Raw genomic sequence first — 15844 nt, forward strand, 5'->3', positions numbered from 1 at the left:
AGGATGCGGGTATGGGCCACATTTACATCACAACCAAGGAGGTTTCCCAGGAAGGTTTCAAGGATATGTGCCACAGGTGCAATTCGGCCCATGGGACTAAGCAGGGGCTTTCCAAGGGCAAGGGAGGTAGCCACCACAGTGCTGGTCATGAGGGCAGATGGGGCACATTTTGAGAGTGTGCAGAAACTGGGGGATGCAGCAGAATTGGGGAGCACAGTACCAGCAAGCATATCAGGGGGACCAAGACGATTATAACACACAGGACCAACCATAGGACTGAAATCTCTACACTGGCTCCCTGTGGCTGCGAGGATTAAGTTCAAAACCCTCTGCATTGTCCACAAGGCCTTCTGGGGCCTGGGGCCTAAATACCTTCAACTCTCTCTTCCTAAATATCTTCCTTCCCGAGCCCTTCGCTCATCTGTCTCCAACTCCCTCAGGGTCAGCCGCTTCTCAAAGCAACGAGCTGGGGGTAGATCTCTCTCTGCGGCAGGGGCCTCCCTCTGGAACAGCCTTCCTTCCTCCCTGAAACTTGAGGAGAACCATCTTCGGTTCCGGAAGCACCTCAAAACCTTCCTCTTTGCTTCTGCTTTCTCTCTCCCTCTCCCCTGCTAATTCTTCATTGAAACTGCACTGAACCTGCACCTGGGCCACTCTCACCGACCTCGGTCCTTGGCCCAGCCACTCTCCACTTGCACTGCCTCCCTGGCAACCCCTGCACTGCGGGACTGTCTCTGCATCCCTTACAGCCCCCCCCCCTCCCAGCACTTGTCTGCACTTACCTTGCACTTGCCACCAGCTGGCCCTATTTATTATTTATTTTTTATTCTACTTACCCTGTTCAGCACTTACCCCTCTCCCCTTCCCCTTGCACTTTTTCCCTTCCCCCTACCCCTGCACTTGCGCGATCTGAATGACACCTGGCCTAGTGGGATCGCTGTCTGTCTTTCCCCCCTGTTCCCCCCTCCCTGCCTCGTCGCGCCTTGAAACACTTGTGTATAGGCGCGTTACAAATGCCATATCATATCATATCATATCATATCATAGCAACAGTAAGGACAGACACAGAGTGCACATCTGGAGGCACAGCAGCCCATGACACAGATACCACAGATGCAAGCACCCATACCAGAGTATTTGCAATCACCCCAGACTTGAGGCAGCACACAGCAGGTGCCACAGATACACAACAACATGCAGCCACACAACAGCACAGTGTCACACATAGACTCCATAACAACACCCCCTGTTAGAAATCTGGGGGGGTCACCATGGTGGGGAACAATCCAATTTCTGGGAATGGGATGTCCTTATATCCTCAATAGGACAGCCCACAGACAAACTTGATATGTTTCATCCTGTCGATCACACCCAACCCTGTGGAGCAACCTCATATAGGGTGGCGATAGGTGACAAACCTATTTCCTTTCTTGTAGACACAGGGGCGACTAGGTCCTGTATTCGAGAGGGAACATTTCGGTTGTCAGGCAATGGCATGAATACTCAAGGATTCTCTGGGGCCAGGGAAGCGGTTCCTTTTACAGACAATAGGCCTCATTACAGGTCGTGCGGTCCGTACTTAACGCCGGTGGTAAAACCATACCAGCACCGTTTCCGCGTCCGCCTAATCATGACCTGTGGACACGGAAATAGCACCACCTTCAACCGCCACCGCGGAGTTAAAGCTCCGGTAAACTCCGCCTGCATGGAAACCCCTCCGTTACCGGCAATACGAAACACTGTGAGCATCACAAGTAGCGCGGACATGGAAACACCGCCAAGAAAATGGCGTTAAAATCGTGATCACAGTGCGGTACTGCCGCCACCGCGAACATGACGTTAAACAGTGGCTGGTGACCTGAATCGGGCCACAGGTGCACCAAATGAGGCCAGCTGGACCGAGCAGGCCACTGGGAGCCTACAAAAGGGCCACATCCAGCCCAACTCAAAACAGAACCATGCAGGCAGCAGCTCTAGCAGCATTGGGACTGGGCTTACTCAACCAACAGGCAGCACTGCACATGATGGCTGTAATGTTGCAGAGGAGGAGGCAGAGGCGTAGGAGGCGCAGGCGGCAACCAGCTAACCCTGTACCCGTGGCAAACCCCATTGTGCAGCCGGCACCACCCCGCAGGCAGCCTGCAATACCACACATCAGGGCCTCACCCTGGAACCTCACTCCAGGACAGATCCACACATTATACCGGCTGGACCGTCCAACAATCCTGTACATCACCGGCCTGATAGAAGACGACATCAGCAGCCACATAGACACCCCCACCGCCACCCCCCTCCTGAAGGTTGTGTCTGTACTGCACTTCCTTGGCACCGGTACCTATCAACACACAGTTGGTGAGCTGCATGGCCTATCACAACCCTGTTTCTCCAAACTTCTGGTTCAGGTACTGGATGCCCTGTTGCGACATGTGCCTGAACAGATTGCCCTACCCCATACCCTCCCCCAGGTAATTGCCACCAAGTTGGCCTTCCATGCCATAGTAGGCATGCCAAATTGCATAGGTGCAGTCGACTGCACCCACATTGAGCTGACAGTACCACGTGCAATTGAAATGGTGTTCCGCAATAGGAAACAGTACCACTCAATGAATGTACAGATGGTATGTGATGCCACGCAAGTGATAACACATTGCTGCGCACGTTTCGCAGGCTCAACCCATGAATCAATGGTACTGCGGAATTCAACATTGCCACGGTACATGGAACGCTATGCTGGACAAAGCACATGGCTATTGCGTGAGTACAGCTGCCATTGCTCCGGACCTGTGAAAGTGGTGTGTGTGTGTGTCCAGGGCAATTAGCAATGTGAGTGGGCTGCTGCGACTGCACATGCATCACCCCCGCCCATCCACTGAATAGACAGGTTGCCACAGTGTGGCCGTACACACCCTGCCATCTGACACACACAGCCTGAACTCCCGCTGGCACACACACCTGGAGCCACTGCAAACCCCCACCCATAATATGCAACGCTGCCCTCACAATGCACATGATGGCTGTACCTGAGACGTCCTGCATCTACTATATCATCACTGTGGAGTGACTCTGCCATGTGTGCACATCACTGCACAATGCCATACTCACAAGCCAAATGCACACCAATGCATTGGTCAATGGCCAGCTGCCAACGTCCACTATGATGGACATAGAAGATGAACACCCATCACTAAAACCACTGCATGACACACACGCATGAATGAACAATGACACAAGATTGCACTGCATCTGATGAAGACATGAGACTACAAACACTGACATGTCTCCCACATCTACATCCCATGTAGGAGATGCTGGATATGCACTAACGCCATGGCTGATGACGTCTGTATGGAGGCCAAGGAACAGGCATGGGGAAGCGTACAACAGAGCACATGTCTGCACACGTGGCATGATTGAGAGGACATTTGGACTACTGAAGGCCCGGTTCCGCTGTTTAAGCACATCTGGCGGATCACTGCTGTACAGCCCAGTGAAGACAGGCAAAATTACGCTCGTTTGTGCCATGCTGCACAATCAGTGCCTGCGCAGGAACATTCCAATGCCCCCAGACGGAGATGATGAAGATGGGGATGGTGACGGAAACAGAGACAGGGATAGGGATGGGGATGGGGATGGGATGGCACAACCACATCCTGGGGGTCCACTAGATGGACAATGAGCATGGGATGCACTGATTCGCATTTACTTTTGAGAGACAGCACATTCACAGCATTTCATGGATATGTTGATGCCAGTAAATTAATTATTGTACTGAAAATGAAATGATGAATGTCCACTCATGTATGTTTTTTTCAAATGAAGATATATTTATGAAATGACAACAGGGAAGGAGGTGCAATGGTTAGGGAAGCTGTACACCCGTGCCCACCCACCACCCAAACGTACCCACCCCCAACCAGGTCCCAAAACACTAACCCCCTAATGGACCTCCCCCACCACCCAAACGTACCCACCCCTCACACCCTTCAAGTCCACATGTGTACTGCAGTGCCCGACACACATGCCATCACTTCCGTGTGCGCTTCTGTAGCTGTGGATCCTTGCCCAAGAGCCCTGTCAGCCGACTCAAGCGCCTCCGTGGACTGGCAGTGGTGGAGCTGGATGGGGTGGTGGTGTTGGATGGCACAGAATCAGGAATAGGTGGCATGCGTGCAAGATTAGCCTGTTGGCCAATCAACATGGACTCAATGAACCTCGAGTTGTTGTCATTTCCCTCCCACACATGGCGTGCCAGGGTGACTATTGTGCTTGCAAAGTGTCCAATGGACCTTGAGAGGCGATGTACTGAAGTGCTGTAGCACTCCCTCTGCAGCCTAGATTCCTCGAGCTGCCTCTCCACCAACTGGGTTAGGGTAGCCTGCTGCTCCTCCATCCGCTGTATGCGGGAATTTAGCTCGGCCATTGAGGGGGTAGGTGACCTCATGGGACTCCGGAGTGATGTGGGGCTGCACTCCAGCTGATGGAAGGATTCCAGGTCATCCAATGTGGGCATCTCCCCCTGTAGCCCTGTATCAGACTGCACTGCCGGGGCACTGTTGTCAGTACAGGCTGCCTCCTCTGCAGTGCAGATGTTTTCTGTGGTGTGTTGGGTAGGCATGATGGATGCCCGTGGCACCTGTGTTGCATCAGGCAGCGAGGAGACTGTGGGGATGTTGGTGATGGTGGCCGGCACTTGTGTTGCAGTTGCTACTGGGGGCAGCGATGCTGAACTGCTGGCAGCATCCTCCTGGGCAGTGGCGCAGGCTTGGACACGTGCAGGAGCTGATTGCCTGGCCGGTTGTGCAGTATCACTGTCACTCGATACGGCTGTGGGGACCCAGAGGGCATGCAGTTAGTTATGTGTGGTGCCTGATGGCTGCATCACATGCATCATACAGGTTGATCATTTAATAGTGTCATTTACATGCATCTGCTTGCTGCCGGAAATGCATGGTAGTGATATTAGGCACCAAATGGATCATGATGGGTCCTTTGGCCCAGTCATGCACTGCCTGGGGGGGGGTTTGTTAGTGGGTCCTTTGGCCTAGTCATGCACTGCCTGGGGGGGTTGTTAGTGGGTCCTTTGGCCCACTCCTGCCCTCAACATATATTCATGTTTGCGCACTTACCAGCATCTGCAGGTGGGCTCACTCCTGCCTCAGCCTCCCCAATCCCATGGATGCCCTCCAGGTGGAGGACACTGCTGCAACGCTCCTCCCATGCTTGCAGCCTCATTGGGGAAGGGGGTCCTCCACCTGTCCCACTGTTGCGTTGGCGGTGTGTGGAGATCAGGTTCCGCACCCTCAGCCTGAGGTCGTCCCACCGCTTGTGGCAGTCCTTCACACTCCTCACAGTCACGCCCACTTCCTTCCTTCCTCCGCTGCTGTGTGGCACGCCGTTGACCGGCACTGAACAGCATCTCAGCATGCTCCACTATGTGCTCGACAAGAACACTTAACTCTGCCTCACTAAAGCGCGGTTTGCGCTGCCTCTGGGTGGAATCCTGGAAGACATGCTGGTGGTCCCTTTTAGCTTCTCACAGTGTAAAATCTGCTTGTGCTGACTCTGGATGGCAATGGATTGTGCTTTATATGATGGCCGCCTCTCTGTTTCCAGTTTCAGCGATCATGGTAATTCTGGGTCCGTGTCCGTGGCGACAGTGGCGGTCACAGGTTTTCCGCTACTTGTGGCGCTGCTATGTCCATTTCCGTGGGTGTTTTCCGTGACGGCGGTTACAAAGTTTCTGCGTCCGCGTGATGCGTGCGACCGACAGCACATAATCGGCCGGTTTTTCCGCAACCATGCGGATGCGGAGACTTTGTTACCGCCGCCGCGGAATCACCGCGGTACGGACCGGAAAAGTTGTAATGAGGCCAAATATCTCCCTTTCTATAGGGGAATGTGATTTATTTTTGCCATTACTTTACTCTTGACAGACACCTATAAATATACTGGGATGAGACATTATGAGCAGGCTAAACATTACAATTTCCTTCACAGACAAGCGGATAGTGCGCTCTACACCACGGGTACACTTTATCAACGTATGAGAGATCATTCAAGCCTATTGTGTACGGAATGTACAGATGGGGGTACCAGTAGATGAGGAGCTTTTCCAGTACGGGACTGAGATTGCAATTGCATGGCTACCAGGGATTCAAGGGAAGATGTGGCACGTTCCAAATTAGTATTTGTTTAGACCAGTGATACCATTGGATGAGGCAGAGAGGACAATAATACCCCTAGAGACCGAGGCCATGATTGTGAGGGACAAGTGGATAGCTGTACATGGGATGGAAGACAAGTTGACCATGGCGAGCAGTGATTGCCGTAGCTGAAGGGTATAGGCTATATAAGTGACAGACAAAGAACTATTCAGAGATGAACGATCAGAGCACGAGATGGTTTTCAAAATGAGTGTGACATATTCATTGAAAATACACTACAGAGAGGTACCACAGAGGATAGCATTGGCACTGGAAGCACCACCATCCTTCTGAGAGGAGGACTTGGCCAAGGTGCCCAGCATCCTATGAACCACATGTCCCTATGATGTGGGGCTTCTGAAAGGAGTGGGGGAGTGAAGATATAGCTGAACCAGGAGCAATTTTACCAGAGTAAAACAATATTCACTATCCAAAGAAGCAGAAAAGGGTATTTATGAGACAATTGCAGCACTAGTGGAGCAGAGCATTCTAATACCATCAGAATCACCATGCAAAACTGCTGTGTATCCAGTTAAGGAAGCAAAAGGGGGGCCATGGCATTTTATCCAGGACTTGCGACCCCTTAATAATATTGTAGAAGCAGAATATCCTCTGGTTCTGAATCAAGCGATAATTTTTGTTCAGCAAATCAGCCGAAGCTGTCTGTTTCACGGTCATAGACCTGAAGAATGCGATCTTCTCTATACCCACTACACCCAGGCTCACAAGACTTGACTTCCTTTATGTACAGAAACCACCTGAAGTGGAAACATACAAGACTTCCTCAAGGTTACTGTCACCCTCCATATTCAATAGGGTCCTCCAAATGGACCTAGGCAATGTACAGATGGAGAGCACGGCCATGCAGTATGTAGACAACATTTTGATTTGCAGCACAACAGAAGATAAGTGTAGAAGTGACTCAGTACACATGTTGAGAGTGTTAGTTGACAAAGGTTACAAGTTGGACAAGGAAAAACTACAGCACTCTCAGAAAGAAGTGCTATACATTGGACAGATGGTCTCACAAAATGGCCGACAGGTGAAGCTAGAAAGGGCGGAGGTAATACACAGGGCAGCAAAACACACAGCAGTGAAAGAGATGCAGCAATTTTTGGAGTTGCACAATTACTGCAGAGCATGAGTTTTTGATTACAGCACTTATACCAGGCCTTTAATGGGTGCACTGAAGGAAGTACAAAAGGGACACAGAATAATAAAATGGACAACAGCAATGACTAAGGTATTCGATGAGCTGAAATAAGCAATATGCACAGCTCCAGTGTTAGGGATCCCAGACTACAAAAAATAATAATTTTTATTCTCACACACTGATGGAGTGGTAATGAAAGCAGTAATGACACAGAAGACAAGTTTGAGGTACAAGCCAATAGCCTACTACAGTGGGAAGCTTGACCCAGTAATGAGAGGACACTATCCTTGAAAACAAGCTTTGGCTGCTGCCGCATTCACAGTGGACAAAACAGCAGGTACTACCATGGCATGCAGCACCACTCTGTACGTGGAGCATGCCCTCTTTGCGATACTGGAGAAACCAAAGAGCACACTGATAACACAAAGAGCATCAGGGTACAAGGTTTTACTATCAAACCCATCACTGAAGGTGGTTAGGTGCCGAGTAGTTAACCCAGTGATTTTTCTCACAGACATCTTACAGGATAGTGACTATGCACATGACTGCACAGAAAACATAAAGGAGTCCAGTTACAGCCGTAAGGTACAGAAGGAGGCACTTGAGGGTGGAGGCAGGCCTTACATTGACAGTTCTTCCACAATTGATCAGACAGATGGGGCCAGACATACAGGAACTGCAGTGGTGAGGTTGAGAGAGGATGGAACAAGTTAGGTAGTGGTCAGTGTGCGATTGCCAGCACCTTATTCAGCTGAGGCAGCAGAATTAGTGGCCTTAACATTAGCATTGGAACACAGCAGAGGAGAGGAGGTAACACTGTACTCAGATTCCGTGTACGTGACATCAACAGTACATTCAGCACTGTCATGATGGATGAGGAGGGGCTTCAGGAGGGCAGACGGGTCACCAGTGCAGCATGCACTTCTATTGGGCAGATTAATTGAAGTTATACAGTATCCCACACAGATAGCCATAGTTAAGTGCTAAACACACACACAAGGGGAAAACCCTATCTCAAGGGGAAACGAAGCAGCAGAAGAAAAGTGAGCCGCATATGTTGGAGAGCGCCTGGAAATTGAGGCCTTGTCACATGCCCGTGACTATGCAAGGACAATGGTACTAAAGGAAGGGTACAATGTATTACCAGAAACACAAATAATGGAGTTGCAGAGAGCTGCACCCAGGGAGGAGAAACACCTGTATACTAAAAGGGGATGTACAGTAACTCCAACAGACACCCCATGGCAGAAGAATAACACAGGAAAAGTGGTACTGTCACTAGCATTATTGCACACTGCACTGACTCAATAACACTATCCAACACACACAGGGAAGGAGGTCATTGTCGTCCATATTGGAGAAGCATGGTTCTGTCCTAACTAGGAGGAACACATGGCTGAATTTGTGAGTAACTACTGCTTGACATGTAAACAGTTTACTGCAAGACATACATTAAGAGGTGTGAGAGGAGCCATACCTTGCCCAGCTGGTCCATTTCATCATCTCCATGTCGACTATGTTGACATGATCCAAGTTTGCCAAGGAAACCGCTACATGATAGTGGTTGTGTGTCCATCCTCTCAGTGGATTGAGGCAGGCCCCTGTTTCCATCCTGACGCTCTCAGGGCAGTGACAATCTTCATCCAGGAAATATTACCACGATGGGGCATGTGTGAGGTCCTGCGGTCTGACAATGGCCCTTACTTCGCCAATGAGATGTCCAAGTACATTACAATGCTGCTGGGCATTCAACATAAATTCTCCTGTGCTTATCACCCACAAGCAAATAGAATTGTGTAAGCGGCTCAACGGCCTCTTGAAGGAATGTATTGTCAAAACTAAAAAGAGTACAAATAAAACAATAAAAATTGGCTCCATTGCTTACCCTTGGCACTCTTTGCATTGGGCAATAAGCCCGGGACTGACCACCATTTAACTCCACATGAGGTGGTGACAGGACGGCACATGCACTTCCACTGGCTCGTCCCACAAGGGCACTAAAAGATGCAGAGAGTAGTGCAGCTGTGTTAGGCCAGGAAATGTTGGATTATATTACTTGATTGCTAGTGCCTCTTATATCTCTCGCCAGTTACAACGACACCAGGGAGACCCTGAAGACAGCAGATAAAGCAACAGTGTCAATGAACCAAAGGACTCTCTAACAGAACGATGTGTTCATCCGGGGGAAACCATACTTTTGAGGAGTTTTGTCCAACGGTGGGACGCACCCAGATTTACCAGACCAAATATTGTTGAGGCAGTGGCAGACAGAGCTGTTAAACTAGAAAGAAATACCATCTGGAACCACCTCTCAGACGTCAAGCCCTACAAAGCTACGGCCTTACCTGGCAACAAGATCGACAGGACCAACAATCCTCAGCAGGAGGAACAACAAGATAATTCTGAACTTACACTGCTGAGTGGAGGACATGCAATGGGTACTCACCAAAGGGCAGCACAGTTAGGGCAAGGACTTCCTACACATACAGAGTGAGGATACACTGTCTGTTTGTTATTTCATTCTCTACACACATTCCTCATGAAAGCCGACAGTGAAATTTGATGATAGTTCATGTTGCCCAATGATTTCCAACCTGATACCTTTTCATGCCAATTTGCCCATTTTATTAGAAGACCCAGCCGATTCTGAGCACGTTCAGCCAGAGTATATTTTCTTGTTTTCATAGCATACTTGGCCCAAGCTTACCCACAACCTGAACGAGGAAACCCTTCAGTTCTTGCAATACTAATAGACCCTGGACTTAGAAATGTGTGAGAGCAGTTATTTGCTTTCATGATAAATGACTACATGGTCTACAGGGCTTAAAAAATGTATTGTATACTAATTTTGTTGTGTCTCTTATTTCCAAGTGGGGTCTTTGTTTTCATATTATGGAGAATATCGCTCATGTCGAGTGAAACCGGTGTATCCCCTAATAACATTATCTTGACACCAGCAGGTGAAACGACCATGTCAGGAGGACAGGAGAGCACTGAAAGCATGGTAAGGAGCGGTAATCGCAGTGCTGACACAGATGTGAGGGGGGTGGATCTCTATCTCACTGACACTGCTTGAGTGTCTAATAACATGTGGTACACGCACATGACCAAAGTAGGTAAGAAAACCATTGGGTAGAGCTGTTATGTCTGCTCATTTATCCCCTACACCATGCGTGCCTCCAGAATGCTCATAGCAACTGAAATACCAGCAGCAAGAGCCCAATGCCTTATCTACCTGTCCATGGTAACAACTTGAGGAAGATTTAAACGGAAAACAGCAACATTGAGATGGACTCTTGACATGATGAACAATTACTGGCATTTAGATCAAGCTATACAGTACATAACTGACAGGCATGAGAAAGGCGACACAAAAACAATAACATTGAAGGAGAAGCTCTGCCCGAAGAGGGGGGTGAAGGAAGTAGGTGCAGAAACCACGATGTTGGGAAAGACCACAGATGCTTGTGTATGGCCAAGTATACACAGAAGAAAGATGGAAAGATGGAGTAGTAGGAAACAGAGCACACACCCTAGTACAATCACCAGTGAATACAGTACAAGGAGAGAATGACAAGTACCTGAAGGAATAGGGTGCAAGTGCAAATCTGATCACTTGGGTAGAAAATGAAGCGGACCAATTCCTATAATACCCCTGAAGAAACCATCATTGCGCTACAAGAATGAGGCAGACGTGAAAATTGAAGATAGCACAGAATGTTGGTACACTGAAAAGCACCCAACAATGAAGATAGGCACCGCAGTAGTGATGCACCACTACTGGGCATGTGGATCCAAGGCATACGAGAAGCTGACACCCAAATGGGGAGGAGTTTGCTCATTGGTAAACATCAATATGCCATCACTGGTAGTGCCCCACAAGGATATAAAGCTTGATGACTTCCCAAAGGTGGACACTAACTCAAGAAGGAAGAGGTCAGTGAAAACAGAAGCAAAGTGAAGCAAGAACAGGTCAGAAGAATCGAGTAGAGGGAAAAGAAGCAACTTTTTTCTGAGATGCATCAGAAACAGCGCTAGATGATGTTCCACCAGAAAACTGTTTATTTAGCAGAACAGAATTTATTTTTGCATCAATAGTTCCAGCAGTTCAGATGTGTACTAATGTGTAATGGCTGCAAATTACCGGGTGGAAGCTGATGCTAACATTAAACTCCACAGTGAATGGATTCAATGCAATAAAAGAAGAGCTCCGAGCAGTACCCTCCAGAATAGAATACGAATAGAATCCAGAATAGATACGTTCTGGACCTGTACACAGCAGTGGAAGGAGGAATTGCACACAGATTGGGAGTGCCTGTTGCATGTTCGTACCTGCCAATGACGGAGAGAATGCCACTTTGACAGAAGCAGTGACATCTTTGTCACTGCTTCTGTCAAAGATGCATGCCGAAATGGAGGAAGAAGCCAAGGGGACAGGAAAAGATCAAAGCTGGATAGCATACCTCTGGTCATGGATGCCTTCATGGTTGGCAGGTGGACTGAAAGTTCTATTGGGGACAGTAATATTAGTACTAGTTGCACTGTGTGTGATCAAGATCTGCATCATTCAATGACACAAGACGACAGAGAAGTCGATAGGAATGAAGGTGATGACGGATGTGAATATAGGAGATAGTACCTGAAGTACCTGAAAAGTACTGTTGGCTGTTGTAATCGAGGTCGAGCACTGAATTATTCCCGCACTGCCTCCATGTCCACAGAGCCACGAGCAACAGCATAAGGCGCTGTCAGTCCGTCTACCGGAGGACGTCCTTAACCGCTGCACACGACTTGCCTGACCCTGGAAGAGGAAGAAGGAGGAGTGAACGGGTGCTTCTGAGTTTTGGCGGCCCGCCCCCATGCTTGTCACAACCACGTGACTTATTTATAATCAGCCAGCCCAGCGCACTCATGCTGCGCTCCAGCGAAGTACCTGAAAAGTACTGTTGGCTGTTCGCTGGTCAGTCTGGTCAGCCTGAGGTGCACGGGTATTTTCAATCTATAAAAACAACAGGTCATTTCTTACTCTATTAGGCTGGCACCTCGAAATTACTTGGTCTCGCAGTAGGAAAGTTGCCTCTTCTCGAAATTGTTCACTTATAAAAAAGTAAGTTTTAACTTTGCTGTATCTGTATATTCTATTCTAATTTCACTTTAGCCCACTAACAATGGCTAACGGCTTGAGAAGTGGGCGGTGCACTGAGGCATTAACCAATGTTTTAACATCCTCTAACATTGACTCTATGGTGTGCAAAGGTCGCACTTCATACGATGAATTGCCATTAACGAACACATTGGCTGGGGGTACTACTACCGACCCTGTGGGCTGTTTAGATACTGCCAATTATGCTACTCACTTAGCTCGATTTCATGCTGTTTCTTCTGTTTGTATGCATTCCCCTATAAAGGATGAGGAAAGGGATTGTGCAGATGTGAATATGAGTGATTGTATGATTATATTGGCTTCCTGCACTCCAAGTAAAGAACAATTTAATACCACTATGCAGAAGATGGCTGCACTAGATGCACAAGTCAATCAATCTATTAGCATGATGACTCCATTAGTATATGGTACAACAAAGACGGGTATTTCTAGAAAAACTAATGGTAGCTATTTTACTAAGACAGATGATGGCGTACCGGATGAGGGACACATGGGACCAATCCCGCATGCACTTTCATACTCTCTCGATCAGATTAAAGTCCAAAGCAAATCGTTACAGGATGATTCTGAAGTAGGTATGAATAGTGTTTGCGATATTGAACATCAATCCCCAACCTCTCTCCCGGTGATCACCAAAATTTTAGATCTTCTTGACAAAGGCCACAAGCTCACTCACCTCGAACTAAAGGAAACTAAGGCTATTTTGCACTATCTGTGTTCCAAAATGGATAAAATTGGGGGGTTCATAACTACAGTTGATACCCTTAGATCCATTCAATCTGAAGTCAGTGGACAAGAAACTAGCGAAGTAGGTGTAGTGAGCCATGACAAATGTACGAACTTTCTGCAACGGAGTAGTCAGGATATATTGCTTGAACCTGTGAAGTGCAAATATGATAATGATTTGAAAGAGATCAAAGCATCAGTTGATGCATTGAATATCACTATTGCAACTCACTTTTTCAAAATAGAACCATCATTACTGACACCTGACAGTCCATCTGTATTAGTGGAAGAAATTCAACAACAAAAAAAGATAGAGCATGAGAACCCTGCATCTGAGGAGACATTTACCTTCATGTCTCGCCGAGCCAAAAAAACACATTTACGTGCCGTTAAGAGATATGCCAAGAGAAGGAAGGAAGCACTAACCCACAAGAAAGGTGGATTAGTAAAGGATATTAGATCAGCTCCTATCTTAGAATTAATTGACGAGGAACACATTGACGTAGAACAATTGTCCAAAGAAAGTCAAGATGCACTCACACCCGCCACTAATATATCAGAGGAACCGAGTCAAAATGGTATTATAATGAATCCATTAACGAAGGTTATAATTCTTCCCAAGACTGCAAATTCTAAATCTGGCAGTATAAACTTGAAGAAGAATCCATCTGAGAAAGCAATGAACTATAAACCCTTAACTAAACTAAAAACAAGTAAGATGTCTTTAAAGGTTTTGGAAAATCAGGATAAGGGATGTTTAGTGCCTGTAAGTGAACCGATGATAGGCATCGAAGCGAAAACCAACTTAACCGATTATTTTCTGATTGTAGGGAGAAGTTGTACGACGAAAAGTGATACTTTACACTCGGGCTTCTCTGGTTGTGATAACTTGAATTTACCAATAAGTGATAATCTGAATTTACCAATAAGGAAATCTTACAATGAAGCATGTATGAATGTTGTGACTATGGAACCTATTGTGAATAATAAATGTGAGCAGAGTAAAAATAAGTCCCTAGTTGTAGTAAATGGTATGGGTAAAATAACGCAAGTTGAGGTTGCCAAAATAATCAACACCACGGAAGGTATGGTGAATAAGACCAAGTCGGTAACTGTAGTAAATGGTATGGGCAAAAAAATAGCATTGGTTGACGCACCGACTATGCTCCCCATTGGGAGCCCTAAATTCAGTTGCTCTCATCATATTGAACCAATTGGTACTGCACATGTCCAAAATGGTATTATTATACATGGTCCTTCACAAAGTAGATCATTATCACAAAGTATTAACAACAATGCCCTTTTTTATAATAACTATGAAGTCCTGAATAAAATCTCTCATGTGGATAGTCAGAATGAAAATGATAACAGCAGAATCCTATTAAATCAACCTCATCATGCACCAATAAGCACCTCCATGAAAGTAGTAACATCCCGACAGTCCAGTGCTAAACACAAATCCAATTAGGTCCTCACAGCCAGATGCTAAAAGGCAGTATATTATTGGATTTGAGGGGAACGCTGAAGAATTGATAGATAGGCGCATTAATCGCTCATTCATATTCTCCCTATTCTCCAAAATACCCCAACTGAGAATGGTGAAATCTGATGATATTACCATGGTCTTTATGGCAAGATTAAATAATTTTAGAGCTGTATGTTATCTTAGCTCTGAGGCTGTAATGAAATTTATTTGGTTTAGCCGGGAGGAAATAAAAAGTGAGGGTCTGGTATTGCATACTTTTGAATCTGAGGAGGGTGCTGCTGTATTTTTCGAACCTACAAGAGTGCTTGATGTAAATCCTTTTGACTTGAGTGGACCTAGTACGAAACCGAAAGAGGGATCGGAACCGGATTTGGTTGAACTTTTGAAAGTTGTTGCAAATGCAAAAGGTTTTCCTTGACTGGAACCAATGCTTTCGGCCATTTTGTGTTCCAATACTTCTTCATCATACAAAACACCTATTACATAGCCGTCCAACCACATAGAACTCAAAATTATATCTTGGAATTCTTGTGGATATGTGAATCTAATTAAATGGCACTCTAACCTTACCAGTGATGAACAACCAATGATAATTATTGTTCAAGAAACTATGAAAATTGAACCTCTGTTAATGGCTGGCTATTCTACCTTTAGCTCAGATAAGAGGCATCAACAAGGCCACCCCTTTGGGGGTTTAGCGTATGCAATTAACACCTCACTTAAAGTTCAATCTAAATCTGTTTGGGACTCTGCAAGTTTACTTGGGATTCATCTTGACATACCTTCAATTACATATTCCTCATTAATTGCTATCTCTTTATATTGGAACCCTGCCAACCTAACAATAGATGAGATGCTTGACGATCTAGACGCATGTTTAGAATTTATTGCCTGCAAACATCAGACTTGTGAGATCATTGTAGGTGGGGATTTTAATTGTGACTGCAGGAATGTGAATGAAATAGGCTCATCTAATTCATCAACTTTAGCGAGTATCAGAGGAGCTAAGTTCAGTGAACTTCTAACTGACTGGGATATGGATCTCGTTGTGCCTAATGACATGAAATCAAAAATAACATGGGAAAGAGGAGCGAAGAACTCAATGATAGATT

The sequence above is a fragment of the Ambystoma mexicanum genome, chromosome 10, assembly GCF_040938575.1.
Source record: "Ambystoma mexicanum isolate Mex_15411 chromosome 10, UKY_AmexF1_1, whole genome shotgun sequence".
NCBI classification, from domain to species: Eukaryota; Metazoa; Chordata; class Amphibia; order Caudata; family Ambystomatidae; genus Ambystoma; species Ambystoma mexicanum.